General features: G+C 38.3%; 1 long non-coding RNA gene across 6 annotated transcripts in view; it reads right to left on the reverse strand.

Annotated features, from left to right (window-relative positions):
- Positions 1-13,481, reverse strand: part of LOC125080823 (uncharacterized) — a 104,879-nt gene that overhangs the window by 46,548 nt on the left and 44,850 nt on the right. For 2 of the 6 annotated variants that reach the window (XR_007121496.1, XR_007121495.1), the window contains exon 2: positions 10,406-10,524. The exons of the other annotated variants lie outside the window; for them this stretch is intronic. This is a non-coding gene — a long non-coding RNA (uncharacterized LOC125080823). The remainder of the gene's footprint in view (positions 1-10,405; positions 10,525-13,481) is intronic. 6 annotated transcript variants of the gene reach the window in all.

Consider the following 13,481-nt stretch of genomic DNA (forward strand, 5'->3'; position numbering starts at 1 on the left):
TGTTTTTATTCCAGAGGCTTCATTCTTCATTCTTTCACTTACTCAACAGACATCTGAGTGAACATGCTAGGTGCTAAGATAGAGGTCTCTCTATCTCTCTCTATCCCCTTGGGGAGTTGAGAGTTCGGCAGAAAGACAGAAAGGGAGTAAATACAGGAGCTCAAGGAGAACCTAGAAGAGGCACTTAAGATTCAAGATTTGGGAAAACTTCCCCAAGATTATGTGTGAAAGGCTTATACAGAAGGAAGCAGGAAGGACACTCCAGGTGGAGGAGGCAGCAGTGCATCACAAAGGCAAGAGAGACAAGGAATCATGCATGGTAAGAGGAGAAAATAGCAGATATTCTCAGGAATAGATACAATTTGTTATGTTTCCAAGGAGAATCTGGGGAGGGGCAAGGGCTCATCAGAGAAGTTAAGAGTTTTGGTGTGGCTGAAGTAAGAAGATGCAAGGGAGGGAGCAAGAGATGATCCTGGAGAGGTAAGTAGAGGTCAGATTACAAAGGTATAATCTTGTGTTCCATGCAAGTGGGTCTGAAATCCACCCTGAGGATAATGGGAAATGCTGACTGTCATGTCAGGTCTACTTTTTTAGGAAGTTTACTCACTGGTTGTAATGTAGAGATTGGATGCAAGGAAAGCAAACATGGAAGTAGGAGGACCAGGTTGGAGGATCTTGCAGTAACTGAAGAAGGAAACTACGTGGGCCTGAACCACAGCAAAAGCAATAGTGATGTAGAGAAAGACGAGTTTGAGAGATACAAAGCAGTTGTACCAACTAACCTTGATGATCAGCCATAGGTAGGGTCTGAAATATTCAGAATGGCTCTCAGCTGTATGGATGGAGGAAGATGATAGGAGGAGAACTTGCTGGAAGGAGATGATGAGTTAGGTACAAGCAGGAATCCCAGACAGAAACCCTACCGCTCCCCTGAACAGCAATGGAGGAAAGTCAGGGCAACACAGTGGCACTGGGGCCTCCTCAGGTGTACCCTAAAGGAGGCTTAAGGACAGTTTCAAACCCTGCCGGCTAGAGAGATGAAGCTCCTAACACAAGCTCCTACTAAGAAGCCTGGCTTATTAAGACTAGATCTGTGCAGGACTGAGGCTGCAGATGAGAGGTCTTCAGAACTTGCACCAAGCAGGGCCTGACAAGCTGTTACCATGGAGACATGGTGTGCGCAGGAGGGAGTGAGTAGGAAGGCTGATCCATTCCAAGCCTTGGGTCACAAGGCTGTGGCAGGCTAACAGATAAACAGGAAAAAGACATCGTCAATAGAAAAGGATGTTCAAAAACTATTGACAGTTAATTGGAGTTGTGTCATCATAATTCTAGATTAACTCTAACAATTTAGAGGATTAGAGTAAGCCACTTAATGATCCTGGTAGTTATTTCAAGTACCACTTAATGAGGACACAGGGAAGTGGATGCCAGCTCAGGCTAACGCCAAATGTACATACACCCATCCTAAGCCCTTCTATATCCCTGGGTTCTAAGTGGCTTCATATTATTTCCAAGTTTCTGGAGACATAGGCACAAGATATGGGAACTTTAAATTTTTTTTCCATTTGGCGTGCTGATGGCTGTAATATTTAAGCAACCTTTGGAGATCTTCAGGAAATTCAGGTGCCGGCAAAGCCTCAGATTCAATGTTATTATTAAACAATTCGAGGAACATTCTGGACAGAGAGCCAGCAACACTTGGGCTCCAGGTGGCTTTTTTTTTTTTTTTGGTGGTAAAATATACATAACGTGAATTTTATCAATTTGACCATTTCTAAATGTATAGTTCAATGGCATTAAATACATTCATAATCTTGTATAACCATCATGACTATCTCTTTTCAAAGCCATTAAGCAATAACTCTCTATTGGGCCCCCATTTTTTTTTAAAGATTTATTTACTTATTACAGAGAGAGAGGGAGAGAGCGCAAGTGCATCAGTGGGGGCGGGGTGGGCAAAAGGAGAGAATCTTCAAGCAGACTCCCCACCGAGCAAGGAACCTGACAAAGGGCTCAGTCTCATGACCCATGAGATCATGACCTGAGCCGAAACCAAGGGCCAGACACTTTAACAGACTGAGCCACCCAGGCACTCCAGGCCCTAAATTTTTAAAACAATTTTATGTACTGCAAAAACTCTGCCTGCCGGTCGGGATAATGGTTGTGCTGTCACAAGTAAGACAACCAGGCTGATCTTGGTTGGGTTATTTGCTCTTAACTCAGACCTAGGGTTTTTGGCCACAGTCCCCATCCTGTGGGTAATCTTGTTAAATGTAATCTCTGGAGGGAGACTGATTTTAACCATCTTAATGGCTGAGGGGACATGTTAATCTTGATCTCCAAGGTATTCAAATACTTTGTGGTAGTGCTTTTTAAGAAGTCAGTAAAAGTTAAGTCAGGGCCTTGGGCTTGTAAAGATTCTACTGGAGACAAACTTTGTTCCAAAGATAGTTGGGCATAATTGTGAGACAAATTGTCTAGGAATCAACTTCAATTTAAATAACCAGAAACACCAGTGCCTATGGAGGATGAGATGTAATTCTGGCTTGGAATGGGAGACCATAACCAGGCAATCAGAGCTGGAAATTCAAGGTGTCCTACTTCCTTTTCTTTTATAAATCAAAATATTCAGTGAGGGCAAAGGATAAACCTTTGTCACTTTTCTTCCTCATACAACAAGTTCAAGGTGTTTAGAACATGGTGTTTGTAGGCCAAAGCTCAGTGGAGGGTTCACAGATCCAAGCCAGTGATAATTCTCAAAGCCCAGACAGATACTTCCCACATGCTTGATGTCAATCACAAGAGACAGCGAGAGGGAAAAGGAGTAGGAAAGATTTAGGGAAAAGGAGTAGGAAAGATTTAGTGAAAGTCACTTCACCATTAATGGATCTAAACCACATGTTCTGTTTGGGGGACCAGCGGTGAGACAAATCCTTTAAAATAATATACTATTCATAGAAACCACAGCTCAGAGGAGGTGGACTACGTTACCCAGGATCACCCAGAAAAGCCAGAAGAGAGCTAAGAATTAGAATATTTGTTTCCTGATACCTGGTTTAGTGGTTCATTTTGATGAAATGTATCTGCTGGTATTCTATGCTTAGAATGCACAAGGGTGATGGTTCTCTTTATAGAGCCTTTCTATAAATTTTTCATTGTTTCAGGGTGACCTAATAGTAACTTTATCTCCAAATTCACCTCCAGTTTAGTCTTTTAATATTCTACTTACTTTTCATCAGAACTCAAATCCTGAGCAGGAGTTCAGAAAGGTGTTGTTGGCAGTCAAGAAAAGGTTTACTGCTATTAAGATCCTGTCAGGGGACAATCTCTAAAATGATGGTATGAGGAGATCCACAGACCCACTCCTGAACAAAACAACCATATGGTAAAATTAATCTTTATTAAAACAACCATTTAATAAACATCTAGGGGTGCCTAACTGGTTTAGTCAGTAGGAAATGTGACTCTTGATCTCAGGGTCATGAATTCAGGCCCCACATTGGGTGTAGAGACTACTTAAAAAATAAAATCTTAAAAAAATAATAATGTTAAATTTTGTTGTTCTACAAAGGGGGATGAGAGACAAGAAGACCAGAGGCTACTGACCCTACGTTGCTTATAAACAGGGGTATCACTCCAAGAGAAGCAGGTCACTGTTCCTGCCCCCACCTCAAGAACAGAGTCTCTTGAGATTTTTCTCGGGAGAAATTGTAGGTAATAAGAACAGAAGGCTCTGAAGCTCTCCACAGGTGAATTGATTTTGTTTAGAGTTTGGGGAACCTTAAGCTGCAAGGAGTTCTGGAAAACAATGGAGATTTGGTGAGAAACAATGAAGGAGTACCCAGTAACTCTAAGAGCAACAAAAGCTAGATCATAGGCCAGAGAAACAGGGAAAAAGATGGCTAAGAAGAGCTCTCCTGGGGTCAGAACAAATCTCAAAGACTGGCCTCAAAAACTACCTCTGCAGGCTTAAATTTAATTGGATCAGACTGTGGAGCAATTTGTGCCTCAGGGCATACTGAAGACAATAGAATGATTAGCTAGCAACTATTGGAGCCTACCAGCTAGGGATTATACCAACAGTGACAGACAACAGAGAGATCAGGGATAAAGACAGTTAAAGAGAGCTGAGTTAAAATCACTGTTGGGTGGCTGGGCCTTCAGCTTAGATCATGATCCCAGGACCCTGGAATTGAGCCCTGAATTGGGCTCCCTGCTTGGCACAAAGTCTGCTTCTCCCTCTCCCACTCCCCCTGTTTGTGTTCTCTCTCTCACTGTCTCTGTCAAATAAATAAATAAAAACTTTTAAAAAAATCACTATCATCCCAGGATGACAATGCATATGTATGTCCAAGCTTGTACTTTCTGAGGAGCAACAGCAGAGTTTCTGCATTGCAGAGAAATAGACTTCACTAAAATAATCTAGGTAAGTCACCAAAGAAATAAAAAAGCAAACTACAATGATAAACTCATAAGGTCAAGAATAAACAAAGTTGAAGGGATCAGTATCCAGAGTTGTTGTAATATATTATCTAAAATGTCCATTTTGGGGGGTGTCTGGGTGACTCAGTCAGTTCAGCAGCCAGCTCTTGGTTTCAGCTCAGTTCATGGTCTCAGGATCATGGGATCAACCCCTGCAGCTGGCTCAGTGCTCAGTGGAGAGTCTGCCAGAGAATTCATTCTCTCTTTCCGTCTTCTTCCACCCCTCTGCCTGCTTGTGCACACTTGTGGTGTCCCTCTCTCTAAAATAAACAAGTAAATCTTTAAAAACAAAATGTCCATTTTTCAGGACATTTGGCTGGCTCAGTTGGTAAAGCATGAAACTCTTGATCTCATGATCATGAGCCCCACTTTGGGCCTACTGCTTACATAAAATAAAATAAAATGTCCAGTTTTCAACAACAACAAAAAAATATGAGACACGCAATGAAACAGGAAAGTATGATGTGACCCATACACAGGAGAAAAAGAACAATCAATAGAAACTCCCTGTAAGAGGGCCCAGATATCCAACTTAGCAAAGACTTCATAGCAGCTATTGTAAGTATATTCAAAGAACTAAAGGAAACCATGGTTAAGAAAGCAAAAGGAGGTATCATGACAATGTCTCATAAGATAATCAATAAAGAAATATATATGTATTTTTAAAAAGAACCTAGTAGATTTTATAAACTTGAAAAGTGTAAGAATAGAAAAGAAAAATCCAGTAGAGGCTCAATAGTACATTTGCACTGGCAGAAGAAAGAATCAGCAAATTTGAAGATAGATACATACATGCATACAAGAATAAAGAGAAAGAAAAATAAACAGAACTTCAGAGAAATGTGGGATACCATTTAGCATATCAACATATACATAATGGGACTAACCAGAAGGAGAGGAGAGAGAAAACAGAGCAGAAAAACTATTTGAAAAAATAATGGGTAAAAATTCTGAAATCTGATTAAAAAAACAGTAATCTACATATCCAAGAAACTCAACTAACCCTAAGTAGAATAAACACAGAGATCCACATCCAGATACAGCATAGTAAAAATGCTGAAAGAGAAAGAAAGAGAAAATCTTGAAATCAGCAAAGAAAAAACAACTCGTCATATACAGAACACAAATAAGAATAACAGCTGACTTCTTACCTGAAACAATGGAAGGCAGAAGACAGTGAAATGGCATATTCAACAGAGTAACAAGAAAAACGTACAAAATGGGAGAAAATATTTGCAAACACATATCTGATAAGGGATTACAATCCAGAATATATAGAGAATTCCTAAAACTCAGTAACAAAAAAGCCAAAACAAAACAAAACCAAAAACCAAAACCAATTTAAAAATGGGTGAAAGACTTGGATAGATGTTTCTCTAAAGAAGATACATGGATAACCAATAAGCACATGACAAGATGCTCAACATCTCTAGTCATTAGGAAAATGCAAATCCAAACTATAATGGGATACCATGTCATACCCATGAGGCTGGCTAGTCTCAGGAAAAAAAACAGAAAACAAGTGTTGATGAGAATGTAGAGAAACTGAAACTTTTCTGCACTGTTGATGGGAATGTAAAATGGTACAGATGCTATGGAAAACAGTATGGCAGTTCCTAAAAAAATTAAGAATAGAACTACCATATGATCCAGCAATATAGACCCCAAAGAATTGAAAGCAGAGTTTCAAAGAGATATTTGTATACCCATGTTCACACTGGCATTATTCACAGTAACTAAAACATGAAAGCAACTCTAGTGTTCATCAATGGATGAATGGATAAGCAAAATGTGGTATCCACATACAATTGAATATTTGGCCTTAAAAAGGAAGGAAATTCTGCAATATACTACAACATGGATAAATCTTGAGGATATTATGGCTAAGTGAAATAAACCAGTTACAAGAAGGCACGTGCTGATTTCACTTATATGAGGTTCCTAAAGTGGCCAGAATTATAGAGACAAGGTAGGATGGTGGTTGCCTGGGGATGGGGAAAAGAAAAAATGAGGAGGCATTGTTTAATAGATAGAGAGTTTCAGTTTTGCAAGATGAGTAGAGTTAAGTGCTAGGTGGTGATGGTTGCACAACATTATGAATATATTTAATATCACTGAACTGTGTACCAAAAAATGTTTAAGATAGTAAATTTTATGTTATGTGTATTTTACTACAATATTTTTAAAAATTGAAGAAATAAGTCTTTGCACAATGATCAGATGGGAATTGTCCCAGAAATGCAAAGTTGGTTTTACATCCTAAAGTCAATTAATGTAACATACCATATCAATAGAGTAAAAAACAAAACCACATGATCATTTCAATAAATGCAGGAAAAAAGCATCTGACAAAATCAGTATCCATTAATGATAAAAAATCAACAAAATTAGAATAGAAGGGAAATTTCCTAGCCTGATAAAGGGTGTCTATAAGAAACCTGTAGCTAATATACTTAACAGTGAAAAACTATATGCTTTCCCATTAAAATCAAGAACAAGAGAAAACTGCTCTTGCTACTTTTACTTAACATTGTACTAGAAGTTCCACCCAGGTTATTCAAGCAAGAAATTGAAATAAAAGGCATCCAGATTGGAAAGGAAGAAGAAAAAGTATCTACTTGTAGATGACATTATCCTGCATATATAAAATCCCAAAGAATCCACTGAAAAACTCTTATGACTAATAAAAAAGCTCAGCACAGTTTCAGGGTATAAAATCAATATATAAAAATCAATTTTATTTCTATTCACTAGCTATGAACAATCTCCTCCCAAAATCAAGAAAACAATTCCATTTACAATAGCATCAAAGAGAATAAAATACTTAGGAATAAATTTAATAAAAGGAGTGTAAAACTTTTACAATGAAAACTACAAAGTGTTGTTGAAAGAAATTAAAGAAGACCTAAGGAAATGGTAAGACCTTCCCCATTCATGGATCAGAATATTTAATATTGTTAACACGGCAATACCAGCAAAATTGATTTACAAATTCACCCCAACTCCTATCAAAATCCAAGCTAAATTTTTTTCCCAGAAATTGACAAGCCTATCCTAAAATTCATATGGAAATGCAACCCAAAATAGCAAGAAAAAAAAAAAAAACTTGAAAAAAGAACAAAACTGGAGGACAGTAATTAACATAGTGTAGAACTGCATAAGGATACACATATAGATTAGTGGAAGGGAATAAGGAGTTCAGAAATAACCCTCATATTTATGGTCAATTGATTTTTGGACAAGGGTGCCAAGTCAATTCAGTGGGGGAAGAATTGTCTTTTCAACAAATGATGCTTGGGTCAAGTGGATATCCACATGCAAAACAATGAGTTAACAAAAATTAATTCAAGATGGACCACTAACTTAATATGAGGTAAAGCTATGAAAATTTATCAAAATTTAAACTTGCGGGGCACCTGGGAGGCTCAGTGGGTTAAAGCCTCTGCCTTTGGCTCAGGTCATGATCCCAGGTCCTGGGATCGAGCCCCGCATCGGGCTCTCTGCTCAGCGGGGAGCCTGCTTCTCCCCACCCCTGCCTGCCTCTCTGCCTACTTGTGATCTCTCTCTGTCAAATAAATAAATAAAATCTTTAAAAAAAAAATTTAAACTTGCATGTTTTAAAGGATATCACTAAGAAAGAGAAAAGATAACTTATCTAATGGGGAAAAATATTTGCAAATCCTATATCTGAGAAGAAACTTGTCTTCAGAATATATAAATAATACTTACAAGTCAATTTAAAATTTTAACCCAATTTAAAAATGGACAAAGAATTTTGGGGGGATGCACAAAAGTTTTTTTTTTTTTAATTTCCTGCATTAACATAGAAAAGGTATTCATAAAAACAAGGTGGGGAGAATATTTTCTGTAGACTCAATATATTTATTACTGATGCTACATTGTATTTCTAACACCATCATCCCAGAAGTACATTCTTCAGGTTTGTAGTTTACCTGGAACCTCAGCATCTAACCAATTCTACCTGGATTTTATTTGCATATTAATTTCATTCTCATTTTAATTTTAATATTGTACTATATGGCAAATATATCAAATAATCCAAATGTGCCCAATAATGTGCTTCTCTTGCCCATAATTACAGTGTTTAGGAAGAGTACCTCGCCCACTTCTATTCCCCAAATATATGATATGTATCATCCTAAAATGATAATTATCTAGATTAGCTAGCATATGTGCTGCCAAAGTGAATACAATTATCTAGATTAGCTAGTCCATTCTTTTGTACTGTCTGTATATCATCTTAAAATAATGTGCTCCATTTTTAAAATAATTTTGGTAGAAAAAATATTGTCTATATTAACTACCTATAATTCCTTTAGTTTGGTCTCCATTTTCTAATTTTTAGTTTTTAATGGGAAACACTTTCCCATTAGACAAAGAACTTGTATAAACATTCCTTTGAGGGAGAAATACAAAAGGCCAATAAACGTATGAGAAGACAGCGTCTTTAGCCATAAGGGAAATGCACATCAAAACCAAAATGAGATACTCCGTGAAACCTCTTAGAAGGGCTATAATCAAAGAGCTAGATAATAATAAAGGTTGGAGAGATGTGAAGAAGTTGGAATCTTCATGCATTGCTAGTGGGAATGCAAAATGGTATACCACTTTGGAAATCTGTCTGCAAGTTCCTCAAAGGATTAAACGTAAAGTTACCATATAAACCAGCAATTCTACTAGATATACAACAAAGAGGAATGCAAACATAGGTCTCCACAAAATGGCACATGGATGAATGGTCATAGTGGCATTACTCATGGTAGTCAAAAATAGAAACAACCCAGGGGTGCCTGACCAGCTCAGTCTGAAGAGCATGCAAATCTTAATCTTGGGATCATGAGTTATAGCCCCACATTGAGGGTAGAGATCCTTAAATGAATGAATGGATGGATGGATGGACAAACAAACTTTAAAAAAATAATTAGAAACAACCCAAATGTCTATCAACAAATGAATGGTTGAATAAAATATGGTATATCCATATAATGGATATTATTTATCAATAAAAAGGAGTAAAGAACTACAATGGGGATAAACCTTGAAAAACACTATGCCACTTAAAAGAAGCCAGTCACAAAAGACTGATTCCATTTATATGAAATGTCCAGAAAAGCAAATCTATAGAGACAGAAAATAGAGTAGTGATTGTCTAATTACTGAGGTTTGATGGAAGAAGTTAGGAGGAAATAGGGTCTGATGGCTAATGGGTACAAGTATTCTCTATTGGAGTGACAAAATATTCTAAAGTTGGCTGTGGGTATGTTTGCACAACTCTGAATATACTAAAAAAATAGTGAGCTGTATAGTTTAAATGGGTGAATTGCATGATAGGTGATGTAAAGCTCAATAAAGCTGTTTTATAATGTGTGTGTGTGTGTGTGTGTGTGTGTGTGTGTGTGTGTGTGTGTGTGTGTGTAGAGAGAGAGAGAGAGAGAGAACTCCATTAAGCCAAGGGATCTATGGACATCTAAACCCAGGTTTAGCCCAAGTACCACCCTAATCCCTCAGGGTATAGAATCAATTGTAATATAACATTTCGTTAATCAGGTTGTGCCTAAAATGCTAAGGCAGAGCTCTCTAGTAAACTGGCCTAGATCTCAGAGCCAAGATAGAAGATTTAAGGTGCATTTTTTCCTTGCCCTAAGCCCAAACTTGAATCTTGCAATTTTATCTCCCTGTGCTGGGTGTGATGATAAGAGAGCAATCAAAGCATCTGGGAAAATCCAAAAGAAGCAGCTGGTTGAACTTCAGTGCATGAAAGGGAAATGCTCTCCTAATACTGAGGTCCCCTCAAAGAAGGAACAGAAGAAAAGAGAGGGAAGGGAAGAGGGAGGGGAGGGGAGGGAAAAGGCGGGGAGGGGAGGGGATAGGGAAGGAGACATCTAGTGACTCTACTCACCGTAAATATGGCTCTATGCCTACAGAGTACTGACGGTCTCCTTTTGTAGAATAGGAAGGAGAGGATGAGAAAATGCGGATGGATGCTCCTCTTCAAGATGATCTTTAGTGGGAAGATTTCTGGCAGAGATACAGAGAGATGCAACTGGTGGAGAAGACAGGATCAAAGCAAATCTGAGCAGAATGCCTTGGTGAATAAAAATGCCTCACCGTTCCTTGCAAACCAAAGACCCATTAGAGGAAGCTGCTCATGTCAAGATTTCCGAGTAGAATTTTAACCCGGAAGGAAATTGCGGAATTATTAAAGCAATTTGTGTTTTATAGCAAGGTTACATTGTTGGTATAAATGAAGTGTTTTGCAGATGTTATCAGATATTCTGTGCAGAGGAAGCCATCCATTTACATTCCTAGAGCTTTGCTTTATTAGGGCTTTGTGTGTTTTTTTGTTTTATTTTGTTTTGTTTTTTTTCCCAAGCCTTCCCTTCTCTTCTCCGTGCACTTCTAGTTAAGGTACACTAAAGTTCTATTCATAAAGAAGAATAAGGATGGCAATGAACTTCATAATGATCTAGAAGAGACACAACCAAGTGACATGTTTTCTGGTGCGTCGATTTGTAAAAGGGAAATGATCTACAGGGTGCTTTTGATGAAAACAGTCCTTTCCCTTTCTGTAGCTCCCAGAAATTAACCAGTCTGCCTTTCAGTGCAATTAAGCAGCCCAAACCCCCAAGGGAGGATGTAGGCGGTAGCTGGGGACCAGTTATGGCTGAGAGCAATGATTCTCTATGCAGACTTCTTGCACTCTGGTTTGGGGTTGACACTTTCTCTTCATCCCTTCAAACTTTCTTTCTGCCACTTTCTTATACTTGGCATCTCTGTTAAACTTACATGATTACGACCACCAACTCTCATCCTGGCCCACCCATCTTCTTACCTCCAGAAAGCGTGGGCTTCCAGAGAGAATCACCTCTGGGTAACTCACATTTCTAATTCAGAACTACAATCAGAGTTTGTTTTGTTGTATAGAGAAGTGATTTGTTCATGATCCCCTTCTCTTTCGCAAATTCTAATACATACAGAAAAGGAATCAGAATAGTATGATGAACATCCATTGTCTATAACCTAGATCAAACAGTTGCTAGAATTGTGACATATATTCTTCATTTTCCTCTTGCCTTTTTTTTCTGAAGCAATTTAAAGCAAGCTATAGAAATATGTATTTCACCCTTAAATACTTCAACATTCATCTTTAAATAATAAGCACAACTTTGCTCGGTAAACTCAATTCTATTACCACACTTAATAAGATTCAGATAATTTTTCAATAGCAGTGAATACTCATACTCCCTACTTGTCCCCAAAATATCTTTTTAAAAAATTTGTCGGAAAAGGTACATAATATGAAATTTACCTTTTTTTTTTTTTTTTTTTTTTTTTTTTTAGTGGCGGGAGGAGGTGGGGGATGGAGAAGGAGGCACCGTCATGTGGGGAGGTGACGGGAAGGAATGGGGCGCGGAGGGGAGGAGAGAGCGGGGAGCGGGCAGAGGGTGGGGGAGGGGAGAGCCCACTCTCTCGCCGGCACCACCCGAAATTTACCATTTTTTAAAAGTTTATTTATTTATTTATTTTTAAAGTTTTGTTTTGTTTTTTAATTTATTTGACACACAGAGAGAGAGCACAAGTAGGCAAAGAGGCAGGCAGAGAGAGAGGGGGAAGCAGGCTCCCTGCTGAGCAGAGAGCCGGATGAGGGGCTCAATCCCAGGACCCTGAGATCATGACCTGAGCCGAAGGCAGAGGCTTAACCCACTGAGCCACCCAAGCACCTTATTTATTTATTTTTTTAATAAACATATAATGTATTTTTATCCCCAGGGGTACAGGTCTGTGAATCGCCAGGTTTACACATTTCACAGCACTGAAATTTACCATTTTTAAGTGCACAATTCAGTGGCATTAAGTACAATCACAATGTTGTACAACCACCAGCACTACTTCCAGAGCTTTTTCATTATCATAAACAGATACTAGGCCCTTAAGAACAACTCCCCGTTTCTCCCTCCCCCAAATGTCTTTTAAAGATGATGAATTCAAAAGGATCCACATATTTCATTTGGTTGTTATGTTTCTTATAGATCTGAATTCTAGAGCTGGCTCTTTGCAACCCACCCACATACATTTTATTTTCAAGGCATCGACTTCTTAACAACTCTGCACTAATTATTCTACAGAACGTTCCATCTTCTGGATTTGTCTGATTGTTTTCTCATGGTGTTGTTAAACTTGTGCTTCTGTTCTCTGTTTTTTGGGTTTTGGGGGGTTTTTGGTTGTTGGTTTTTGGTTTTTTGTTTTTTGGGGTTTTTTTTTGTAAGCTCAGAGTTGAATCTAAAGGTTTGATAAGAATCAAGTTAAACATTTTGGTAAGAATTCATCTTGGGTAATGCTGTGTACTTCCTTCTACATCACTATTAGGTTGTACATAATGTCTGGGTGTCCCACTATTGTTAACCCTGATACTGATCACTAGGTCAAAGTGATGACACCTTACTAAAAAATGGGTTTTTAAAAATGGGGACTTGACCACTTACACTGTTTTAAAATGATTATCCCTACTTTGGAGGTTCAGATAAAGGGGCTCTGAGTTGTTGCCCAGCACCTAGGAGACAGCCTTTATCCTGTATAAAGGATAAGAGGATTAAGACTGAGGCTTTATCCTCTTTATGGAGTAGACACAGGAGTTCAAGTTTATCTCTGAGGGTGGTCAATCAGAGCAGAAATTTCTGAAATATGAAGTCTAACAGAGACTACGTTTTCTCTGGGCCCAGAAGTTACTCTGAAATTGTTCATTAGCCAGAATTTAACCATCAACAAATAGATCCTTTTCCTAACATTAAAGAGAATCTAAACATTGGGAATTCAAATACAGAAGAATCTTTTTTTTTTTCCCCAGAAGAATCTTTTATGGCACTTTAAAATAATTCCTCCTCCTCCTGCCACTCCTCCCCAACCCCCCAAAACCACTTTAGACTCTAGAATAAAAAATTAAGGAAGAACATTTTTCTTTGGATGCAGAATAGACA

This window comes from Lutra lutra, chromosome 11, assembly GCF_902655055.1.
Source record: "Lutra lutra chromosome 11, mLutLut1.2, whole genome shotgun sequence".
Lineage (NCBI taxonomy): Eukaryota > Metazoa > Chordata > Mammalia > Carnivora > Mustelidae > Lutra > Lutra lutra.